At 44.7% G+C, this 24,312-nt stretch overlaps 1 pseudogene; it reads right to left on the bottom strand.

Annotated features, from left to right (window-relative positions):
• Positions 1-379: 379 nt before the first annotated feature.
• Positions 380-24,312, bottom strand: part of LOC118393447 (NAD-dependent protein deacylase sirtuin-5, mitochondrial-like) — a 34,861-nt pseudogene continuing 10,928 nt past the window's right edge.

Raw genomic sequence — 24,312 nt, 5'->3', positions numbered from 1 at the left:
AAAACACCCGTGAGTCCAAATATGCACTTCACATTTCAATATCATAAAGCGATTGTAATATACAGTATCAGCGTTTACGATCGCTCTGTTTGATGTACAGTTAGATGACATGTCATACCCTGAGTTGTTCTTAAAATATATTTTTTTGAAAGAAACTAAGCTGTGGAACACCCTCCTGAATGCACTCATGACTCCATTTGATGTGCACCAAAAAGGACTCTCTGTTTCTCTGAAGTGCCTTGTGAAAGCCTAACGCTGTAAGATCCTATTTTATAACTTAGCTAGTCATGTTGGCAATAGAATAAGCTTCCAAATGACGCCCACCTGACCCAGATTGTGATGTATAATGGACCGTTCTTTGGATTGAGTAAACCACAAATGAAATCGAATCACATTTTATTTGTCACATGCTTGGTAAACAACAGGTGAAGACTAACAGTGAAATGCTTACTTATGGCTCTTCCCAACAAACAAAAAACCCAAAGGAAATACGAGACAAATAGAAAAATAATAACAGGAGGAATAAATACGCAATAAGTAACGATAACTTATACACGGGGTACCAGTACCAAGTCGATGCGCAGGGGTACGAGGTAATTGAGGCAGATACAGTATGAATACTGAACAAAAATATAAACGCAACATGCAACATTTAAGATTTGACTGAGTTACAGTTCATAGATGTAAATCAGTAAATTAAAATAAGTGCATTAGACCCTAATCTATGGATTTCACGTGACTGGGAATACAGACACGCGTCTGTTGGTCACAGATAACTTTTTTTTTTTAAGTAGGGGCTCAGGGATCAGAAAAGCAGTCTGTATCTGGTGTGACCACCATTTGCCTCGAGTTAATCAGGCTGTTGATTGTGGCCTGTGGAATGTTGATCCAGAGCATCCCAAACATGCTCAAGGGTTGACATGTCTGGTGATTATGCAGGCAATGGAAGAACTGGGACATTTTCAGCTTCAAGGAATTGTCTACAGATCCTTGCGACATGGGGCCGTGCATTATCATGCTGAAACATGTTGTGATGGTGTTGGATGAATGGAACTACAATGGGCCTCAGGATCTTGTCACAGTACCTCTGTGCATTCAAATTGCCATCGCTACAATTGCAATTGTGTACATTGTCCATAGCTTATGCCTGCCCAAACTATAACCCCACCTCCACCATGGGGCACTCTGTTCACAACGTTGACATCAGTAAACTTCTCACTCACACGGCGCCACACACATTGTGAGGCTGGTTGGGCGTACTGCCAAATTCTCTAAAATGACATTGGAGAAGGCTTATGGTAGAGAAATTAACATTAAATTCTATGGCAACTTCTCTTAAACACTCGCCCCCCAATACCCCCAAAACACATGTAAATATTGGACTATAAATTGTGCCTTCCTTTATTATACGTTTGCTAAAATGTTTATTATATTCTACCGAGCCATTTGCTTTATGTTCATATCATTTTCTTCTATTATTTCTTATTGTTGTTTCATTGTCGAGAAGGAACCTGCAAGTACACATTTCGTTGGACAGTGTATACCATGTGTATCCTGTACATATGACTAATCAAACTTGAATCTTGAAACAGACACATGAATGAACACTGACATTAAGTCAGAACTAGAGAGGGACCAGGCTTCAGAACCACTCAAACTTACCATAAGAGTTCAGTGTAATAACAGGTAGATTATAGAGAACACATCCTCTTTTACAAAAGATACATTAGGTTCTCCAACCCAAACAGGAATGAATAAGGCTTTTCTCTGGCTTTGTAGAGACCATAGAAATAGATAGAGGACTCTTGTACCCAAAAGCTTGTTTTAGCATGGGCAGTGCCATTCGGGGCTTCCACCATTTTAATGTAGTCAACTGGACGAGGATTCCTATAGCTTGGGAGCAATCAGCCAATGACAGAGCATTGTCTTCTTCAAATTGGGTACTCTGGTTTGTAAATGGCTTTACTATCGCCATCTAGGGGTCACAACAAATGAACGACAAGATTTGGTTCAGGACTCCAGCACAGCAGGTGGGGGTAAATCACCAATATTAGCTTTACCCCTTTTCCAAACTGAAAAACTACCCAAAACAGCTAAACACTGGCCCCTAGTGTCCGCACCGACTTAATTTCAGAAGCACTCTATCTGACTAACTATTGTGGTTCAATGTAAATCAGATTATGGTGATACAGACTTTGGTTATTCCTGGTTTTAACAATACAACCATGACCTATCTTATATCCAGATCTAATGCATTGGTATTGGATGAAAAGCCCTAAGCAAAGGGAAACATTGAGGTTGATATATTGGACTTCATGTCACAGACTTTTTGGGGGAGAGAAATTAACAAGATATAGGTTATATCATGCAAAAACACCAATCCAGAGTGGTAGCTTAAAGGCCCTAGCCGTGTTACGGTATTAAATCAAATGTATTTATAAAGCCCTTCTTACATCAGCTGATATCTCAAAGTGCTGTACAGAAACCCAGCCTAAAACCCCAAACAGCAAGCAATGCAGGTGTAGAAGCACGGTGGCTAGGAAAAACTCTCTAGAAAGGCCAAAACCTAGGAAGAAACCTAGAGAGGAACCAGGCTATGAAGGGTGGCCAGTCCTCTTCTGGCTGTGCCGGGTGGAGATTATAACAGAACATGGCCAAGATGTTCAAATGTTCATAAATGACCAGCATGGTCAAATAGCAGGTCTGGGACAGGTAACACGTCCGGTGAACAGGTCAGGATTCCATAGCCGCAGGCAGAACAGTTGAAACTGGAGCAGCAGCACGGCCAGGTGGACTGGGGACAGCAAGGTGTCATCATGCCAGGTAGTCCTGAGGCATGGTCCTAGGGCTCAGGTCCTCCGAGAGAGAGAAAGAAAGAGAGAGCATACTTAAATTCACACAGGACACGGGATAAGGCAGGAGAAGTACTCCAGATATAACAAACTGACCCTAGCCCCCCGACACAAACTACTGCAGCATAAATACTGGAGGCTGAGACAGGAGGGGTCAGGAGACTGTGGCCCCATCCGATGATATCCCCGGACAGGGCCAAACAGGCAGGATACAACCCCACCTACTTTGCCAAAGCACAGCCCCCACAACACTATTACCTGTATAGAGGCACGTGTGTTTGCTGTACTATAGCATTCGTTACATTGCATTCATATACCCATCCAGCGTTATACAGCCTAGTCTGTGTAAAGTGCACTATAGCTGGGCCAGGCCAGGGGAGACACAGCTCCTCAGATTGGACAATTTTAGGGTTGTTTGGGGGGGACTTCCTGCCTCTTCATTTGGCTTCAGTCTCACGGCGTGCCAGTGCAGGGGGCAGGGTGGTCCCACAGGGGCCGTGGGAGTGGAACCTGTAACACACAGAGATACAGGTGTTAAAGGATGTTTTATAGCACAGACAAACTGAGAGACAGACAGACAGACAGACAGACTCCCTCACCACTAGGCAGAGGTCACAGCGGTCTAGTTCCTCTTCAACCCGAGTCAGGATGTCAGAGTCCAGAGTCTCCCCAAACCAGACCACATCAGGCCTGAGCGGACCACTACAGCCACCCTGCTTACACCTGGTGAGGTACACACACACACAATCAAGTTAGAACAGTCCATCCTGTCCCCTACATGGGGATCTACAACAATTAATATGATTGTGATCTACTGCCATCTAAAGGTGACGTTATTAACAAACTGAAATCAATCAATATTACATTTCTAAACTCTTATAAACAAAACGGAACCGAGTATGTCCCACCTTGGTAGGTGATGAGGAGGGATCTGAGCATCACTGGTGTTTGACTCTGGTGCACTAGAGAGAAAGACAAAGCGAGAGAGAGACAGCCATAATAAATAAATACTGTTACCAACAAGTTGCTGACCTCCAGGGCAGCACAGATGGGGCTCTTGTGGCTGACCGCAACATTACCACATTTCATACAGCTGGTTTTAAACAGACTGCCTGTGGTCACACATGAGGAGGAGAGATTAGAAATGAGAAGAGAGTGACAGTAGACAATAATAATGTGCCAACTCAAACAGCATTTTTTTAACAGACTGACTGTGGTTACAGAGACCGACAGATGAGGAGGGAAGGAGAAGGATTAGTAGAGAGAAGAGAAAGAGGAGAAGAGAGACAGTAAACTAAGAATAAGGGAACCAGACACAAATAAAAGTAACCATACACCATCTACAGACTAGTCTAGTTCCCAGATCAAGCTAACTGCTGTGGTTAGTACCCAGATCAAGCTAACTACTGTGGTTAGTACCCAGATCTAGCTAACTACTGTGGTTAGTACCCAGATCAAGCTAACTACTGTGGTTAGTACCCAGATCAAGCGAACTACTGTGGTTAGTACCCAGATCAAGCGAACTACTGTGGTTAGTACCCAGATCTAGCTAACTACTGTGGTTAGTACCCAGATCAAGCTAACTACTGTGGTTAGTACCCAGATCTAGCTAACTACTGTGGTTAGTACCCAGATCAAGCTAACTGTGGTTAGTACCCAGATCTAGCTAACTACTGTGGTTAGTACCCAGATCAAGCTAACTACTGTGGTTAGTACCCAGATCAAGCTAACTACTGTGGTTAGTACCCAGATCAAGCTAACTACTGTGGTTAGTACCCAGATCAAGCTAACTACTGTGGTTAGTACCCAGATTGAGGGAAAGCATGTTTTTAGACGAGGCGAATAATCAATTTCTACTAAATTACAATTGCTTTCACATCTCTAAATTGTCTTGATCAGGCTTCCCTAAGCTGAGAACATTGTGTAGAGATTGTTTTGAAGTCTGTGAAAGTTTATATGGTATATCTACAGCCTAGACTACTACCCAGGATGAAGTGACTATTAAACAATGGAATGAAACTAGCCTTCAACAATATTCTCTGAAGACACACTTCAATAACATGAGCCCCCCAATAATCACTACTAGCTAATCAGACACAGGTTTACACCCCAAAATGGCACACTATTGCCCATCACCTGTAGGGCTCTGGTCAAAAGTAGTGCACTTCATAGGGAATAGGGTGCCATTTGGGACGCTCCCCAATGACAGGGACATCGCAATATTATCGTGGCTCTACTAGCTAGCTATTCGGGACAGTGAAAGTCAGCCTGAGTGACATTTCCGTGGTTACAATACCGTGTATCTCCAGGACGTTGGTGGTTCTGGCGCGGTAGTGCAGCTCGTCGATGTTCTGTGTGATGATGGTGACGCGGCGTCCCGGTCTCTGCAGCCGCGCCTCACACTCTGCTATGGTTGGGGCTCTTCCTCAGCATCACCTGATATGTAATGTATGAATTTTTGTATAAATGTCTTGTTGTACTTTCACTTATACTATTGTATATTAAACATGTTCAGTAAATTGCATTTCTTCACCTCTCTCCGGTAGTGGTAGAACTCCCACACCTTGGATGGGTTCTGACTGAACGCACCAGGGGTGGCCGGGTCCTGATGTAGGGGAAGAGAGGAAGAAGAAATAAAAAAGAGAGAGGGAGAAAATGGGGGAAGGAGAAGGAGGAGGGAGAAACAAGGGAAGAAAACACATGCGGGGTGTGTGTGTGTGTGTGTGTGTGTGTCTGTGAGAGAATACACATATGTGACACACACATTAAGAAGTAATGGGTCACCAGAATACCTGTACCCCACAGATGTTGACACAGCAAAGGACATTGAACTTAATTCAAGTCGGACAAAAAACATGATTTATCCCAGAGGGACAATTACTTTGGGCACGCAAATGTTTCTTGAGCTCTGAAGATGACAGCTATCTAGTATCCAATGCAACTCAAGCACAGGGCTGTGTTCAGCATAGCCACAAGAAGTAGGGGTACTGAGGGTACTGCAGCACCCCCTGATGAATCCAAATACAGTACCAGTCAAAAGTTTGGACACACCTACTCATTAAAGGGTTGTTCTTTATTTTTTACTATTTTCTACATTGTACAACAATAGTGAAGATATCAAAACTAGGAAATAACACATGGAATTATCTAGTAACCAAAAAAGTGTTAAACAAATCAAATATTTTGTATTTGAGATTCTTCAAAGTAGCCACCCTTTGCCTTGATGACAGCTTTACACACTTTTGGCATTCTCTCAACCAGCTTCATGAGGTAGTCACCTGGAATGCATTTCAATTAACAGCGGTGCCTTGTTAAAAGTTAATTTGTGGAATTTCTTTCCAACTTAATGCATTTGAGCCAATCAGTTGTGTTGTGACAAGGTAGGTGTCCTTCTACAGAAGATAAACCTATTTGGTAAAATATCAAGTCCATATTATGGCAAGAACAGCCACAGGAAAGGAAGACCCAGAGTTACCTCTGCTGCAGAGGATAAATTCATTAGAGTTAACAGCAACTCAAGATTGCAGCCCAAATAAATGCTTCACAGAGTTCATGTAGCAGACACATCTCAACATCAACTGTTCAGAGGAGACTGCGTGAATTAGGCCTTTGTGGCCGAATTACTGCAAAGAAACCATTATTGAAGGACACCAATACGAAGAAGAGAACTTGCTTGGGCCAAGAAACATGAGTAATGGACATTAGACCGGTGGAAATCTGTCCTTTGGTCTGATGAGTCCAAATTTGAGATTTTTGGTTCCAATCGCCATGTCTTTGTGAGATGCAGAGTAGGTGAATGGATGATCTCCGCGTTTGTGGTTCCCACCGTAAAGCATGAAGGAGGAGGTGTGATGGTGTGGGGGGGCTTTGCTGGTGACACAGTCTGTGATTTATTTAGAATTCAAGGCACACTTAACCAGCATGGCTACCACAGCATTCTGCAGCGATACACCATCCCATCTGGTTTGCGCTTAGTGGGACTATCATTTGTTTTTCAACAGGACAATGACCAAACACACCTCCAGGCTGTGTAAGGGCTATTTGACCAAGAAGGAGAGCATTAGCCACCTATTTCATTTATCTGTACTGCTCTAGGGTTATTACTATTGCTTGGATAACCTCATTAACTATTGTGTATTGATTAATTTGTCATTATGTTTATGCTGTGGACACTGCACAGATCACTGGAAGAGTGATCACTGAATTATCACTGTGAAGTATGGTCATGTTTCAATTAATCCCATAAGGGATGGGCACGAAAATAAAATGTTGTTGATTCAGTCATTCATTTACTATGTTATGTCTAGTCTATGAGACCAGGCTGGAATTTATCCATGTCCTTATCCTGTTTAGGCGGTATATGTAAGAGGTGTTGTGTATTGTGATTGGAAAGTGCTATTAGTTGACACAGTTGTTTTTTTCATTCGCTTGACATAATTTGAATACACGATTTTAATATTTGAGATGAACAAATCAGGTGACAAATAGAGAAACGCGCTGTAAATGACTGAGTTCGTTCGTGTTTGCATATCTTCGACACTTCTGGTTCCATTCTGTCCATTGTACCATCCACTAGATGGCGTGAGCTTGATTTCAAAATGAGAGAAAATAGTTGGAGAATAGCAGCCTTCAGATGGCATGGGGGTGATGCATGTAGATTGGTGTTTGCTTTACAGATCACTTGACAACTACTAGAAACCCCTGCCATGAAGGCTGTGGAATCCAACAAAGTCTAGACATCTAACTCCCATCGTGTAGTAGGGCAAGGTTTGATACCTGAGAGAAAGGGCCAAACAGTCTCAGGATAGGATCCCCAATTATACGGATTTATACTGATGATGTGTTCTCACAATAGCAACTATGTGTTATTCTGTGCTATGGAAGACAAGGAACGTGTGTGTGTTCCTCTTTATTTTTTCAGAAGGGAGGAGGGACTTCTTCTAATCGAATGTCACTGCTCATCTCGTGCCATTGGAGGTGGTTCGCCCATCTCTCTCTCTCCCTCTTCCCATCACCTCCGTTTCTCATCGACCGCCCCACCTACACCGTCTGCCCGTGCATGAGCAGTGGCGGCGCCGAGTGTCGTCTCGCTCAGTCCCACTGGTTGCCCGTGGACAGACGTTGCCCGACCGAGGACACCTAAATGGCGGCGTTACCGGAGGATGAGATAGACCGTCGGCCGATCCGGAGAGTCCGGTCCAAGAGCGATACGCCTTACATCACCGAGGCGCGTCTCTCTCTCCACCTGGAGACAGGTAGGTGAAACACGCGCGCACAGACATACACGCACTGTCTGACTGCGTGTACCTAGTGGTTGGCTAGATGTGGGGTTCGCGGTTCGACTCATTGTGTTACAGACAGTAGCTCAAGGAGATGCGTGTCATGGAAAACTATGTGATGTATTTTTCTCCCCATTTTGCAATTGTATGCTATCAAATGGAGAGGATTGTGTTATGACATACTATCTGTGACGTTATAGTCTGTCTGTTCAGAGCTGCGCTGCGGCTTGATGGGAATGTGATAACTATGCACACCGTGCCTCCATGTATTGTAATATCAGGCAGCTGAGCGAATATAGTCTTGTATTTAGATTGGTTTCCAACGTGTAGGCTATATTTAAGATGACATTATAGGCCTAAAGTATTAAGAGGATTTGCAAAATAATGTCGATGAAATTATTTTACAATGAAAGGATCTGTTATCTTGCACTGTTTTGTCGATTAGGTTCTAACCAACTGGCCACGCATTTTAAATCTAAACCCAATATTCTGAAGCTGAATCCATTACTATTTTTAGTTAGATAGTGTGACTGTGCGGCTTCTAGCTGGTTTGCAGATTTCCATATGCCAGAGCAGAGTGGATGACTCGACTCACTTGCATGAATGCAGCTGGACTTGTTCTATAATCTAGGCTACATTCTCACTGACTGACCAGATCCAATTTTAGACGTTGCTTCTGTTTTGGGGTTTGTGTGACCGACGATAGTAGCCTATTCTGCATCTACAATAGCCAACAGCCTGTAGGCTACACGCGTCACGCGCAGGAGCTGTCCTCTCTGTCATGGTGCTTAAACTGAAACTGCCACCGTTCCAAATCACGCGACAGACAGCGGACCCCGATTGATTAGTACGAATGTTATTTTCCACACATCAGATTATTCACGTCAGACAGATACTCATAATATATGGGTAACCGTACTCTAAGGTTTGTGGATGTGTGTCAAACGACTCCCCCTATCCATCGTTATAAATCCCAGTCACGTGGTGTGCAGTGAGCGTATATTCTCCCTATCCGACAGATGCCAACTCTCGGTGGAGGAAGCCTCACATACTGGCTATTATTCTGCTCTACCTGGCACATTTGTCTTAGCCAGGTATTTTCCTAGTGTTCAGTTTATTTGCTGAATTTATTCGGTATTCCATTATGGATTATTATTGATTTGGGAGTTGGGTTAGATACATTTATATTAATTACTTTAATGTAGCCTAAGCTTGCGGTGAATGCATTATTCTAGTTGACAATAGTATACAGATTAAATGTACAGTAGCCTGCAACAGTGCAGCAATCTATGTGGTCAGTCACGCATGTCTCCATTTGTGCTCCAGGATACGCTGTACATGGAATCATCCACGTGCTCGTCTTAAACAGAGTTCTTACCCACCCCCTTTGACCTAGATATTGTGTGTGTATTGATATGTAGGCTGTGAGCCATTTTGTAATTGATGTAGTTCTGTCCTTGAACTGTTCTTGTCTATTAATGTTCTGTATTATGTCATCTTTCATGTTTTGTGTTGGACCCCAGGAAGAGTATCCTAATAAAATACCAACATATCCCTATTGATTTTGTTAGTCACTCAGATGTCATATGAACTTGGCATAAGTCGTGGCAAAATATGTAGAATTGCAGGAAATTAACTTTAAAATGTACTTTTTTCTCTCTGCCATCACAAATGTACCCGTATGTATAGTGGGGAACCTACTAACCAAATTTCTCTTAGGGCCCTCAAAAAGGCTATAACAACCAAATTTCTTAAATTCCTCAAATATTTTGCGCTCTAGCACTCTCAACCCAGAGTGCTCTGAAATTGGAGTAGGTTGTCGGGGTGAATTTTACATACGCACCCCTAGACTCAACAGCATCAGTTCGACATGGACAAGTGTGCACACAAACAACACAGGGAGTGAAATAGTGTCCTGTAGTGGCCTCAGAAGGGAGAATTCCCTTCACTAGTCTCTCACAGACAACCACGCAACACTTTAACCCTCCTCCACATAGTGTGCACTCACAGATGCAGGAGCATTAATAGTACCAACACATAATGTATCTCAACAGAGTCCCTACTTCTAGAAAAAGGGTTCCAAAAGGGTTCTTTGGCTGTCCCCATACGAGAACTGCTTTTGGTTCCATGTATAACCATTTTGGGTTCCATGTAGAACCCTCTGTGGAACTGGTTCTACGTGGAACTGCAGTGGAAATTTCCTGTATTTACCAAATCATGAGAGCAAACCACACACAAGTCAGTTTTCATAAAGTCCATATTTAATTATATGAGCTCCATCACAACCCTGCGACTCTCAGATCAATTCAGTGTCTATAAATGAATTCTCTGAGAGTCCTTACATATTGCAACTGAGATCCTTTATAGCAAAGACACACATAGCCAGACAGCATTGGCTATAAATTATCATTCAGCTTTGTCTCCTAAACTATGTTCTTATCTCGCTCTCAGGACCGTAAAACAAAACCTCATCAACAGGAATATATCAAATACACCCCTCCTGGACAAGATCACAGAGACACAGTGACTGGCACACAGACATTGTGGAGCCAAGAGATAATTAGTTCCCCCTCAATCATCCTTTAACATGGTTTAAAAGATATGTTTACATATGAAGACAAGCTTGACCTCTCCCCTCTCTGCGGCCCAAGTAACTGAACCCTGACAGAGAACAGATAACTGCAACCAGCCAACAGTGTTATCCAAAAATAGACATTCTAATGACATATCTCACATAAGCATGAAATAAAAATAAAACATTATTTATAAATGTTACCTATATAATTCTGATTCCGCCACGACAGAACCCGAAAGGGTTTTTACCTAGAACCAAAAGGGTTCACCTGCAACCAAAAGTGGTTCTTTAAAGGGTGCTCCTATGGGGACAGCCGAAGAACCCCTTTAAGGTTCTAGATAGCACCTTTTTTTCCAAGAGTGCTTGGTGGCAAACATGGCACATATTTAAATGAAGGTTCTGTCTAAATATGGTACCTGTTGAGGCTTTGGTGGTCTTTAGAATAAATTGGGTATGTACTGTACATTGGTGTTTGATGTGTGACATCACAGCTCAGAGATTGTCACAGCCAAACCAGGGCCTCTCCTCTGTCACGTCTTGCTGCCAGACTGTACACATCAATATTTTATCCTTCAGTTTGGCCATGAGGCTTACAATCTATATCATTGTCTTTTTCTTGATCTCCTTAACCTCTCCTCATCCTCCCCTTCCCCTTCTGGCTTGACATTCTAAATGTTCTGTTCTGGCTTGACATTCTAAATGTTCTGTTCTGGCTTGACATTCTAAATGTTCTGTTCTGGCTTGACATTCTAAATGTTCTGTTCTGGCTTGACATTCTAAATGTTCTGTTCTGGCTTGACATTATAAATGTTCTGTTCTGGCTTGACATTCTAAATGTTCTGTTCTGGCTTGACATTCTAAATGTTCTGTTCTGGCTTGACATTCTAAATGTTCTGTTCTGGCTTGACATTCTAAATGTTCTGTTCTGGCTTGACATTCTAAATGTTCTGTTCTGGCTTGACATTCTAAATGTTCTGTTCTGGCTTGACATTATAAATGTTCTGTTCTGGCTTGACATTCTAAATGTTCTGTTCTGGCTTGACATTCTAAATGTTCTGTTCTGGCTTGACATTCTAAATGTTCTGTTCTGGCTTGACATTATAAATGTTCTGTTCTGGCTTGACATTCTAAATGTTCTGTTCTGGCTTGACATTCCTCTGCTGAACGTTCCCGTGTTCCTTCCTTCCCCCACCCACCCAGACGGATTCTGAAAGCAGCTGTGTGTGTGCGCATGTGTGTGTTTGCATGTGTGTGTGCATGTGCGCGTGTGTGTGCGTGCAATTGTAAATGGTAAATCAGGTCATTTTGGTCAGGGCTTAGTGCTGTTCTGTTCACAAAGACCAAGATCTCCCCCAACGCATTCATTACCCTGCTCTGCTCTTCTCTACACCCTGCCAAAACAGACAGCCCACTGAGACAGCCCTGAATGGGTGAGATGGTACAGCGAGCGAGAAGGGGGAGAGGTAAAGAGAGAGAGACACAAGTTTTTTAAAACTTCTGTATGTGTAATTTTTTATTGTTTATTTAACTTTTGTATATTATCTACCTCACTTGCTTTGGCAATGTTAACACATGTTTCCCATGCCAATAAAGCCCCTTGAATTGAATTGAATAAAGCCTCTTGAATTGAATTGAATTGAGAGAGAGAGACAGAGAGGGTGACAGAGAGAGTGACAGAGAGAGGGAGAGAGAGTGAGTGACAGCCAGTCAGACATGGAGAAAGAATAGACAGAGATAGAGAGGGAGAGAGAAATAGAGGAAGACAGACAGACAGACAGACAGACAGACAGACAGACAGGGGGGCCTTTTAACTAGACAGCAGCAGATAGAGAGAGAGGCTCTCACTGTGGCTCTCTCACTGTGTCGACTGTTGACCAGGGCCGAGTTAGATCTCACTGCACAATAACTCTTCATCACAATAAGCTGATAACTGTTAACATGCTGACTGGTTGCTGCAATGCCATAATCTGTCTGAGTATGTGCTTGTTACGAGACACACACTCTTAAAAGGATGAACACACACACACACACACACACACACACACACACACACACACACACACACACACACACACACACACACACACACACACACACACACACACACACACACACACACACACACACACACACACACACACACACACACACACACACACACACACACACACACACACACACACACACACACACACACACACACACACACACACACTGAAAACAGTAGCCGGACCTTGAGGAGGATGTATCAGGGGGAGCTACCTGTGTAGAATATAAAACCACAGGGACTGTCAGACTGGTCTGCAGTGCAGAGGAAAGGAAAAGAGAAGCCTATTCACTAGGCTCTCTATCACTGCTGCTCGTCTCAACAACACAAAGAAGGAGGAAATCACACTCTTCCTCTCCAGCCAGGGGGTCCAGACTTACTGCAGACAGAAAGTCTGTTTTAACAAGACAGTGTCTGTAGTGAAGAGCAAACTCCGAGCTCAGCTGACTCAGAGATGAAAGTTTAGTTCAATTGTTAGATAGTTTGGAGCCTAGGTCTTGGATGACAGGGTCAGTAGTTTATCCGAACAATGTGACATGACAAGTCATAACTCTGGGAGTTAGTTATGTCAGGGGATGTGGCCACTAGGAAGCAGGGACTCTCCTTGGGGTTAGCTATGCCGTTACAGCACATCAGAGTATGACATAATTGTGATATACCGTCACTGGTGACTGGTTGCTCCCTGGAGCAGACGTCATCAGAGATGTCGACAGAGGAGGAAAGAGAAAGAGGGACATAAAAATGGTGAGAGAGATGGTGTTACTCATCGCCATGGAATAGTGCCATGGCCAATCACATATATATACACACACAAACACACACACACATCCCTCGGGCTGTGCTGTCCTGCCACTTTGCATTTACTTCAGCACAACGGAGAGTCTGGCCAGAGGGTAAAAAAAATAGAGGAAGAGAGGCCAGTGAAGAGAGAGAGACAGTCTTGAAATGTCTATATTCTTTTGGAACTCTTGTGAGTGTAATGTTTACTGTTAATTTTTATATTGTTTATTTCACTGTTGTTATTTATCTATTTCACTTGCTTTGGCAATGTAAACACGCTTCCCATGCCAAAAGCCCTAAAATTGAATTGAATTAAATTGATTTGAGAGGGAGAGAGGACAGTGAAGAAAGACAGGACAGTGGAGAGAACAGTAGAGAGAGAGAGGCCAGTGGAGAGAGATAGAGGCCAGTGGAGTGGAGAGAGAGGCCAGTGGAGAGCGATAGAGGCCAGTGGAGTGGAGAGAGGCCAGTGGAGAGAGAGAACAGTAGAGAGAGAGGCCAGTGGAGAGAGAGGCCAGTGGAGTGGAGCGAGAGAGGCCAGTGGAGAGAGAGAGTCCAGTGGAGTGGATAGAGGCCAGTGGAGTGGAGAGAGAGAGAGAGGCCAGTGGAGAGAGAGAATAGTAGAGAGAGAGGCCAGTGGAGTGGATAGAGGCCAGTGGAGTGGATAGAGGCCAGTGGAGAGAGAGAGGCCAGTGGAGTGGAGAGAGGCCAGTGGAGTGGATAGAGGCCAGTGGAGAGAGAGAACAGTAGAGAGAGAGACCAGTGGAGTGGAGAGAGGCCAGTGGAGTGGAGAGAGGCCAGTGGAGAGAGATAGAGGCCAGTGGAGAGAGATAGGGGCCAGTGGAGAGAGAGAGAGAGAGGCCAGTGGAGTGGAGAGAGAGAGAGGCCAGTGGAGAGAGAGAGAGAGGCCAGTGGAGAGCGATAGAGGCCAGTGGAGTGGAGAGAGGCCAGTGGAGAGAGAGAACAGTAGAGAGAGAGGCCAGTGGAGAGAGAGGCCAGTGGAGTGGAGAGAGAGAGGCCAGTGGAGAGAGAGAGACCAGTGGAGTGGATAGAGGCCAGTGGAGTGGATAGAGGCCAGTGGAGTGGAGAGAGGACAGTGGAGAGAGAGAGAGAGGCCAGTGGAGAGAGAGAACAGTAGAGAGAGAGGCCAGTGGAGAGGATAGAGGCCAGTGGAGAGAGAGAGGCCAGTGGAGTGGATAGAGGCCAGTGGAGAGAGAGAACAGTAGAGAGAGAGGCCAGTGGAGTGGATAGAGGCCAGTGGAGTGGATAGAGGCCAGTGGAGAGAGAGAACAGTAGAGAGAGAGAGGCCAGTGGAGTGGAGAGAGAGGACAGTGGAGAGAGAGAGAGAGGCCAGTGGAGAGAGAGAGAGCGAGAGGGCAGTGAAGAGAGAGGGAGAACAGTAGAGAGAGAGAGACCAGTGGAGTGGAGAGAGGCCAGTGGAGAGAGAGAGAGGACAGTGGAGTGGAGAGAGGCCAGTGGAGAGAGAGAGAGAGGCCAGTGGAGAGAGAGAGACCAGTGGAGTGGATAGAGGCCAGTGGAGTGGATAGAGGCCAGTGGAGTGGAGAGAGGACAGTGGAGAGAGAGAGAGAGGCCAGTGGAGAGAGAGAACAGTAGAGAGAGAGGCCAGTGGAGAGGATAGAGGCCAGTGGAGAGAGAGAGGCCAGTGGAGTGGAGAGAGAGAACAGTAGAGAGAGAGGCCAGTGGAGTGGATAGAGGCCAGTGGAGAGAGAGAACAGTAGAGAGAGAGAGGCCAGTGGAGTGGAGAGAGAGGACAGTGGAGAGAGAGAGAGAGGCCAGTGGAGAGAGAGAGAGCGAGAGGGCAGTGAAGAGAGAGGGAGAACAGTAGAGAGAGAGAGACCAGTGGAGTGGAGAGAGGCCAGTGGAGAGAGAGAGAGGACAGTGGAGTGGAGAGAGGCCAGTGGAGAGGAGAGAGGCCAGTGGAGAGAGAGAGGACAGTGGAGTGGAGAGAGGCCAGTGGAGAGAGAGAGAGAGGCCAGTGGAGAGAGAGAGAGAGGCCAGTGGAGAGAGAGAGGACGGTGGAGTGGAGAGAGAGGCCAGTGGAGAGAGAGGCCAGTGGAGTGGAGAGAGAGGCCAGTGGAGTGGAGAGAGAGGCCAGTGGAGTGGAGAGAGAGGCCAGTGGAGTGGAGAGAGAGGCCAGTGGAGTGGAGAGAGAGGCCAGTGGAGTGGAGAGAGAGGCCAGTGGAGTGGAGAGAGAGGCCAGTGGAGTGGAGAGAGAGGCCAGTGGAGTAGAGAGAGAGGCCAGTGGAGTAGAGAGAGAGGCCAGTGGAGAGAGAGGCCAGTGGAGAGAGAGGCCAGTGGAGAGAGAGAGGCCAGTGGAGTGGAGAGAGAGGGAGGCCAGTGGAGTGGAGAGAGAGGGAGGCCAGTGGAGTGGAGAGAGGGAGGCCAGTGGAGTGGAGAGAGAGGGAGGCCAGTGGAGTGGAGAGAGAGGGAGGCCAGTGGAGTGGAGAGAGAGAGAGGCCAGTGGAGGGAGAGAGGCCAGTGGAGGGAGAGAGGCCAGTGGAGGGGAGAGAGGCCAGTGGAGAGAGGCCAGTGGAGGGAGAGAGGCCAGTGGAGGGAGAGAGGCCAGTGGAGGGAGAGAGGCCAGTGGAGGGAGAGAGGCCAGTGGAGTGGAGAGAGAGGCCAGTGGAGTGGGAGAGAGGCCAGTGGAGTGGAGAGAGAGGCCAGTGGAGTGGAGAGAGAGGCCAGTGGAGTGGAGAGAGGCCAGTGGAGTGGAGAGAGGCCAGTGGAGGGAGAGAGGCCAGTGGAGTGGAGAGAGAGGGAGGCCAGTGGAGTGGAGAGAGGCCAGTGGAGAGAGAGAGAGGCCAGTGGAGTGGAGAGAGAGGCCAGTGGAGTGGAGAGAGAGGCCAGTGGAGAGAGAGAGCGAGAGGGCAGTGAAGAGAGAGAGGCAGGTGGAGTGGAGAGAGAGGCCAGTGAAGAGAGAGAGATGCCAGTAGAGAGAGAGAGAGAGGCCAGTGAAGAGAGAGAGGCCAGTGAAGTGAGGGAGGGAAGCCGAGAGAGAGAGAGAGAGAGACCAGTGAAGAGAGAAAGGCCAGTGAAGAGAGAGAGAGGGGCCAGTGAAGAGAGAGATGCCAGTAGAGAGAGAGAGAGAGAGGCCAGTGAAGAGAGAGAGGCCAGTGAAGTGAGGGAGGGAAGCCGAGAGAGAGAAAGAGAGAGAGAGAGAGGATAAACTCCCATATCTACTGGGTGAAATACCACAGTGTGCCATCACAGCAGCAAGATTTGTGACCTGTTGCCACAAGAAAAGGGCAACCAGTGAGGAACAAACACCATTGTAAATACTACCCATATTTATGCTTATTTATTTCCCCTTGTGTACTTTAACTATTTGTATATTGTTACAACACTGTATATATATATATATATATATGACATTTTAATGTCTTTATTGTTTTGAAACGTCTGTATGTGTAATGTTTACTGTTAATTTTTATTGTTTATTTCACTTTTGTATAATATCTTTGGCAATGTTAACACGTTTCCCATGCCAATAAAGCCCCTTGAATTGAATTGAGAGGCCAGTGAAGAGAGACAGGCCAGTGAAGGGAGACAGGCCAGTGAAGGGAGACAGGCCAGTGAAGAGAGACAGGCCAGTGAAGAGAGACAGGCCAGTGAAGAGAGAGAGACCAGTAGAGAGAGAGAGGAGATTTTGATTTTCCATTTTCTCCCTGCTCCATTCATCTCTATTGTTACTTCTAGCAGCATCACACAGTCAGCTGTTACTTATTGTCTGGGGTGGTGGAGTCAACACAAGATGAATGAAAATCAGAGAGTGAAAGAGAAAGAAAGATAAACCATGTGTGTGTGCATTTCAACCAATCAATCACATATTTTATAAAGCACATTTTACAACAACAGTTATCAAAGTGCTATACAGATCGCCAGCCTAAAACCCCACAGAGAAATCAATGCTGTTCAAGACGTTTGAACGTTCATAGATGACCAACAGAGCCAGATAATACCCACAGTGGTTGTATAGGATGCAATAGTATAACACCTCAGGAGTAAATGTCAGTTGGTTTTTCATGGCCAAGCATTAAGAGGTCCATAGAGAAAGAGAGAGATTGGCAGCACAGCCAGGTGGACTGGGGACAGGGACAGCTAGGAGTCATCAGGCCAGGTAGTCCTGAGGCATGGTTCTAGTGCTCAGGTCCTCTGGGAAAATAGACAGACAGACAGACAGACAGACAGACAGACAGACAGACAGACAGACAGACAGACAGACAGACAGACAGACAGACAGACAGACAGACAGACAGACAGAGAGAGAGAGAGAGGAGCATTAGAGGGATTTTTAAGATCACACAGGACACCAGATAGGACAGACTCTTGACCCACAGCAGCATAGATACTGGGACAGAGGGGGTGTACAAAACATTATGAACTCTTTCCATGACATCCACTGACCAGGTGAATCTTATTGATGTCACAAGTAAAATCCACTTCAACCAGTGTAGATGCAGGGGAGGAGACGGGTTAAAGAAGGATTTTATGTCTTGAGACCATTGAGACATGGATTGTGTATGTGTGTGTGCCATTCAGAGGGTGAATGGGCAAGACAAAATATTTAAGTGCTTTTGAATGGGGTATGGTAGTAGTTGCCAGGCGCACTGGTTTGTGTCAAGAACTGCAGTGCTGCTGGGTTTTTCACGCTCAACAGTTTCCCGTGTTTATCAAGAATGATCCACAACCCAAAGCACATTCAGCCAACTTGACAACTGTGGGAAGCATTGGAGTCAACATGGGCCAGCATCCCTGTGGAACACTTTAGACGCCTTGTAGAGTCCATGCCCTGACAATTTGAGGCTGTTCTGAGGGTAAAAAGGGGGTTCAACACAATATTAGAAAGGTATTGTTAATGTTTTGTACACTCAGTGTATAACCCCACCCACTTGGCCAAAGGGAAATGGCCAGGTCCTGAGTCAAGGCTAAGTATAGCCTACAAAGATCCCCACCGCACGAGTACGACGGGGTGCAAAACCTGTCCGGAAGATTACGTCAGTGACTCAACACACTCAAGTTGATTACAGAGAAAAAGCCTGGGATAATGTGATGTACCCTCCTAGGGATGGCATGGGAGAACGCGAGCAAGCCAGTGACTCAGCCCCAGTAATAGAGTCAGAGGGTGATGAGTCACTCCAGTGCCTTGCCTTTCACCTTCACATCCCCGGGCCTGACTAGACTCAATCATAGAACCAACCTCATTAAGAACTTAAAGGTTTCAAATGAATCGGCAGACCATTCCATAGAATAGGAGCTCTGTAGGAGAAAGCCTTGCTTCCAGCTGTTTGCTTAGAAATCATAGGAACAATAAGGAGGCCTGCGTCTTGTGACCGTAGTGTACGTGTCGGTATGTACGGCAGGACCAAATCAGAGAGAGTAATAAGAGCAAGTCCATGTCATGCTTTGTAGGTTAGCAGTAAATCTGTGAAATCAGCCACAGCCTTAACAGGAAGCCAGTGTAGAGATTCTAGCAATGGAGAAATAGGATCACATTTTGGGGTTTCTAGTTTAGTTTAGTGCAAAATACAGCTGCTATATCTGAAGCCTTTTCCAGGTAGCTGGAGAGTAGAGCGTTACGCTAATCTAATCTTAATGTGACAAAAGCATGGATCAGCTTTTCTGCATATTAAAAAAAAATAATAATTTTAAAAATATATTTCTGATTTTTGCAATGTTATAAAGATGTTACAAAGATGGAATTTGCATTGGTGCATGTATTTGTTTATTTGAATAGTGGTAGACATGCCTAGTACACAATGCATTATCCACTGGGGATACTATTGAGGCTACAGAACAACTCAGCTAGTTCTCAGATCTGTTCTGCCTTTTTCTTTTTCATAATTTCCCTTCCTTAGCCCCTATGTCTGCTAACGAAGAGGATTGTTAAGACTGGCAACGAATAAGAAGAATACAACAGGAGGAGAGGATGATGTCCCTGATACTGAGCCAATTAGACCCTAAACACTTCCTCCACAACCGATTTATAGTCTGCAGTAGATAAGGTGGCGTGAGAGAACATGTTAGCAGGTTTTACTCAGCAACACTGAGCTAAGTTGTGAGTGTGTGTGTGTCCTGTCCATGTCCTCTTCATGACTTAGTGATCACTTCCTGGTCTGTCATCCTGCCATGTCATTGTCAGCACCTTTATTTCAGCTTTTTTAAGTAAAGGAGGGGGGAGAGAGAAAGAGAGTGAGCCTGTTTTGCACTTCAAACAGAGAGTTCTAGTTTTCTATATATATATATATATATCTCCCACTCAGTCTTACAAGCAAAGCAGTGAGAACTATAAGCTATATACAGTGCCTTGCGAAAGTATTCGGCCCCCTTGAACTTTGCGACCTTTTGCCACATTTCAGGCTTCAAACATAAATATATAAAACTGTATTTTTTTGTGAAGAATCAACAACAAGTGGGACGACATTTATTGGATATTTCAAACTTTTTTAACAAATCAAAAACTGAAAAATTGGGCGTGCAAAATTATTCAGACCCTTTACTTTCAGTGCAGCAAACTCTCTCCAGAAGTTCAGTGAGTCTCTGAATGATCCAATGTTGACCTAAATGACTAATGATGATAAATACAATCCACCTGTGTGTAATCAAGTCTCCGTATAAATGCACCTGCACTGTGATAGTCTCAGAGGTCCGTTAAAAGCACAGAGACCTTCATGAAGAACAAGGAACACACCAGGCAGGTCCGAGATACTGTTGTGAAGAAGTTTAAAGCCGGATTTGGATACAAAAAGATTTCCCAAGCTTTAAACATCCCAAGGAGCACTGTGCTCACGATAATATTTAAATGGAAGGAGTATCAGACCACTGCAAATCTACCAAGACCTGGCCGTCCCTCTAAACTTTCAGCTCATACAAGGAGAAGACTGATCAGAGATGCAGCCAAGAGGCCCATGATCACTCTGGATGAACTGCAGAGATCTACAGCTGAGGTGGGAGACTCTGTCCATAGGACAACAATCAGTCGTATATTGCACAAATCTGGCCTTTATGGAAGAGTGGCAAGAAGAAAGCCATTTCTTAAAGATATCCATAAAAAGTGTTGTTTTAAGTTTGCCACAAGCCACCCGGGAGACACACCAAACATGTGGAAGAAGGTGCTCTGGTCAGATGAAACCAAAATGGAACTTTTTGGCAACAATGCAAAACGTTATGTTTGGCGTAAAAGCAACACAGTTCATCACCCTGAATGCACCATCCCCACTGTCAAACATGGTGGTGGCAGCATCATGGTTTGGGCCTGCTTTTCTTCAGCAGGGACAAGGAAGATGGTTAAAATTGATGGGAAGATGGATGGAGCCAAATACAGGACCATTCTGGAAGAAAACCTGATGGAGTCTGCAAAAGACCTGAGACTGGGACGGAGATTTATCTTCCAACAAGACAATGATCCAAAACATAAAGCAAAATCTACAATGGAATGGTTCAAAAATAAACATATCCAGGTGTTAGAATGGCCAAGTCCAGACCTGAATCCAATTGAGAATCTGTGGAAAGAACTGAAAACTGCTGTTCACAAATGCTCTCCATCCAACCTCACTGAGCTCGAGCTGTTGTGCGAGGAGGAATGGGAAAAAATGTCAGTCTCTCGATGTGCAAAACTGATAGAGACATACCCCAAGCGACTTACAGCTGTAATCGCAGCAAAAAGTGGCACTACAAAGTATTAACTTAAGGGGGCTGAATAATTTTGCACGCCCAATTTTTCAGTTTTTGATTTGTTAAAAAAGTTGTTGATTTGTTAAAAAATATCCAATGAATGTCGTTCCACTTCATGATTGTGTCCCACTTGTTGTTGATTCTTCACAAAATAATACAGTTTTATATCTATGTTTGAAGCCTGAAATGTGGCAAAAGGTCGCAAAGTTCAAGGGGGCCGAATACTTTCGCAAGGCACTGTACTGTAACCTCTGCCTAGCACCATGCGCTCATCTTAGAGCCTAAATGAGCCCCAACATGTTAGTCAGTAAGAAGACGAATCTCCTTGGCCTGATTTATGACATGGAGGAGATGAACAGGGAGTATTTGTTCTGGACCAAAAGCCAGACCAAATGCCCTGTGGAAATGAAGTACTGACATCTCTGACCAATAAAGCTTGATATGAGATAATGTTAGTTCTGGTGTATGATGATGATGTGTAAAGGATACTGTTTCTTCCTGTTTAATGGAAGCGCTTGCTCTGGAAGAGAGGTAGCTGACATAACTGGTGTGTCTGGCAACAGAGGCAACCCATTGGTGCCACTATTGATCTTGGTGTTGGCACAGACAGACAGACCTACAGGGTAGCACAGGAGTCTGACTCACTTACAGTCATCACATGAGCTGCACTGATCAATACCTCCTGACCACTCTGACTGCACCATTTGCAAATGCACACACACATAACTTACAAGGTCAATGCAGGGTCAAACACTCCACAGCCACAGGGATCAATGTGATGGCAGTATGATCAACAGGATCTGTTGCAAACGGAATGTTTCATTTACTGTATGACATAATGAGAGATGGACGATCCCCACATTACAAGAGTCCCACTCGCACACACTTTCTCTCTTTCTCTCTGTCTAGATGTATTTTTCTCTCTATCTAGATGTATTTTTCTCTCTCTCTCTATCTAGATGTATCTATCTCTTTCTCTCTCTTTCTCTCTTTCTCTCTCCTCTCACACACGAAAAACACTAGTCTGCTTGTCATGTTTGCGTCCTCTCTCCCTTCCTTTTCCCTTTTCTAAATCTCACTACTCTCATTCTCTACCTCCTTCTCTTATTTCGATGACTAATCTTTTGTTACAATTCTGTTCTTTCCAGTCGTGTTCTCAAGAATCAGAGTTGAGATCAGAAGAATAGCACTTTTACACTCCTTTTCTCCTCCCCTCTTCTGGGTATTTGTAGTTCCTATTGAGCGAAAGGAATGCAATTACAGCAGTCTCTAAAACAGCCATTTAGACAAGACAGAAACAGGACCTATACAGTATCATACACAGACAGAGCTACACATTGTTCCTGGAGTCATCAGAGAATGGCCAACTAAACAGTACAGTATCAAACACAGACAGAGTGTGTTTTGTTCCTAAACAGTACTGTAACCCGTCTGTCAATGTTCTGGGATCAGTTACTATGCTGTCATTATTCTGGGATCAGCACACAGTTACTGTGCTGTCATTATTCTGGGATCAGCACACAGTTACTGTGCTGTCATTATTCTGGGATCAGTTACTGTGCTGCCATTATTCTGGGATCAGCACAGTTACTGTGCTGTCATTATTCTGGGATCAGCACAGTTACTGTGCTGTCATTATTCTGGGATCAGCACACAGTTACTGTGCTGTCATTATTCTGGGATCAGCACACAGTTACTGTGCTAATGGTTTATTATTGTCACGTTCTGACCTTTATTTCCTTTGTTTTGTCATTATTTAGTATGGTCAGGGCGTGAGTTGGGTGGGCAGTCTGTTTGTTTTTCTATGATTTGGGTATTTCTATGTTTCGGCCTAGTATGGTTCTCAATCAGAGGCAGGTGTCATTAGTTGTCTCTGATTGAGAATCATACTTAGGTAGCCTGGGTTTCACTGTGTGTTTGTGGGTGATTGTTCCTGTCTCTGTGTTTGCACCAGATAGGACTGTTTGGGGTTTTCACGTTTCTTGTTTTTGTATTCAGTTGTTCATGTGTACATTTACGTATTAAAAGAACCATGGACACTTACCACGCCGCATATTGGTCCTCTGATCCTTTTCGCCTCTCCTCTTCGGAAGAGGAGGAGGAAATCCCTTACAATTATTGGCATGTTAGATATATGGACTGAGAATACAGTGGGTTTGGGGTTGGCAAGACATAACTATCCAAACTGAAGGACAGCACTGTGTGTGTATTATGTGTGAGTGGTTATAGAGTTAATTGTGAGAGGCACATATCTAATAGATTATGTTCAGTATGAGGAAAGCTGTTCTGAGGCAGCAGTGTGTGAGGCTTGGCTCTCTGTCTTGACCCTTACTTTGGTCAGGGAGGAAAGAACTGCAATGACTCATCACTCAGTACAGCCAGCACTAATGATACATGACACACAGAGAAGAGAGCTGAGAGGAGCAGCGAGGATACAGCACACACACACGTGTACTTTCACACACACATGTACTTTCACACACACGCAAAAGCACAGATGAGTAGCTCAGTGGGGCAGAGGAGGTTGGCAGGGTCCTGCTCTGTGAGCTGCTGGAAGCAAATAGACCTCATGCCTGAGTGTGTCTGTCACGTCTGGGGCTACACACACACACACACACACACACACACACACACATAATTAGCCACACACACACATAATTAGCCACACACACACACACACACACATATATATAATTAGCCACACACACGCACTGCATACACACTTGGTCTAGCACAACTCCCCTCTTCCTTCATGCCACAGGTGTGCCTGTCACTTGAGAGAAGCCACACTGAGTTAGAGAGTGTAGCCGGAACAGAGACTCGAGGACATAAACAGTACAGAAATAAATCAATATAACCAACATACTTGTGGGTGTGTGTGTGTGAGTGCGTGTGTGTGTGTGTGGGTGCATGAGTGTGTGTGAGTGTGCGTGAGAGAGAAAGAGAGAGAGATCTTGTTATGTCCTATGTTCATTAGGTCATTATTTTATTTTATTTTATTTCACCTTTATTTAACCAGGCAGGCTAGTTGAGAACAAGTTTTCATTTACAACTGCGACTTGTCCAAGATAAAGCATAGCAGTGTGA

Source organism: Oncorhynchus keta, chromosome 1, assembly GCF_023373465.1.
Source record: "Oncorhynchus keta strain PuntledgeMale-10-30-2019 chromosome 1, Oket_V2, whole genome shotgun sequence".
Classification (NCBI taxonomy): domain Eukaryota; kingdom Metazoa; phylum Chordata; class Actinopteri; order Salmoniformes; family Salmonidae; genus Oncorhynchus; species Oncorhynchus keta.
The sequence above is the reverse complement of the archived record's forward strand: the minus strand, read 5'-3'. Positions and strand labels throughout refer to the sequence as shown.